This window comes from Malurus melanocephalus, unplaced genomic scaffold (assembly GCF_030028575.1).
Source record: "Malurus melanocephalus ecotype Western Australia unplaced genomic scaffold, MMel_1.1 scaffold_229, whole genome shotgun sequence".
Classification (NCBI taxonomy): domain Eukaryota; kingdom Metazoa; phylum Chordata; class Aves; order Passeriformes; family Maluridae; genus Malurus; species Malurus melanocephalus.
This window is the reverse complement of record NW_026623461.1, coordinates 310,200-312,022: the sequence shown is the minus strand read 5'-3', so window position 1 is coordinate 312,022 and position 1,823 is coordinate 310,200.

The following is a 1,823-nucleotide window of genomic DNA, read 5'->3' as shown; positions in this document are numbered from 1 at the left end:
ATTTGAAGCCGTATTTCAGAGCCTCTCACAAGAGCTGTGCCAGAATAAATAAGAGTTTTGGAGTGACARCAATGATTTCAGACATTAAAAAGATGAATCACAGGACTTTTCAGAGTTGTAAAAGATAATAGTTGCTACATGATCCCATTACCCCAAAGTCCTCAGTCAAGTGAGATTTTAGGGAACGTTGACTTAGACATGCTTTTTTTACCGGAGCATAGGACAAAGAACCAAATGTACTGCAGAAGCCAATCAACACATCTGCTGCTCTCAGCATCAAGTACAGCATTCATAGYAAAATACAAAGTATGAGGTAGAAAAGGATGCATTCTGTGTGGGGAGTCCTTCACGTAACTCTTCAGATGTGTGCTCTTACCTCTGAAATGTCCATTTATCTGTTTCTTAAACTACACCATCAAGCAGGACCACACACACACACACACACACACACACACACACACAAAGATATTTAGTTGTCTAGATGGAGATTATTTGCTGCAACCGGACCTGACATGTTAATAAACATTGCTTGCATTTCTTCGGTACTGCTTCGGCTGTGATGAACATGCTGAGCAGGACTGAGTCTCCCCCAAATGCTTGAGATCAAAGAGCCCTTCCTCTTCCTTGCAGCATCTCCCTTCAAAAATTCCTAGAATTTCTATTTACAAATGCAACTTCTGCAAAAGTAAGTCCTGAATGTATTCTGAGGCAGAAGAGATGCAGCAGCAGGTCCTGCAAGAGCACTGCCAGATACCCTCACCATCCTAGAATGAGTCACCAAGTCATGTATGACCTTTGTAACAGGGACTGCAGCAGGCTGGGGACATTCAACCCATGTACCCACAAACACACCCCTCACAYGGTTTGTGGGATTGCTGGCAGAGGCCAAGAGGCAGCCAAGTGCTGTATGACAACCAGGAACACACTGCTATCTGCAATGGACTACCAGGAATCAGGACATGGCCTGTGGGTGAAGAGAAACATCAGAGCCCTCTTTYCTCCCCTCAGAAAAATCCACACATACTCACAAATTACTCCTGCTGGGATKAGTGGTGTGTATCTTCCACATGAGGAAGTTTATGGGTGACAGATGCCAGCAAGCCCTATTGCATGACCCGTGGGTACTCAGGACCTTTCAGGAGGAGGTGACAAACCTGCCGAAAGGTGGCACAATGTGCAGTGGCTGCACGGTTGGCTGTCTGCTCAAATTAAATTTTAATAGAACTTTTAAAAATAATTTCAGCATAAACCACAATGTATGTGAGTGAGCCTAAATTAATAAAAAACTATCTTTCAAGAATGAAGAATAAATGTAATCTGAGATCAATATTTATGAAGCTGTGATTAATTGACTGATGACCAAATGATTACAAACTTGTCTGAGGCAGCTACTCAAATGTATTAGCTTTGACAAAAAAAAATTAAAAAAAAATACAAACTGGGTCAATGAAAAAATGCATTCCTAATCAATTTTTAATAGCACTTAAGATTTTATGATTTTTTAAACTTTCCTTTTAATAATTAATCAGAAAAATGAATCTAATTTAAACAAGGTGGTGTAAGGTGTTCTGTATCTGTTTGATGGTGTTCTTAATGAAGAAATTCAATTAGGGCTGACTTTTCACTATAAATCTCTGGTTTTAAGGAACACTCTGATTGGCTGGTAAACATTTGAGACTGGGAGAATAATGGAGGTGAACCACACTGCTCAGCACAATCTGCTCATTAAGATTTTACACTGTTAATTCCAGCCTCCCCTTGCTTAACAGAAAAACGGAGGGAAGGGAAGGGAAGGGAAGGGAAGGGAAGGGAAGGGAAGGGAA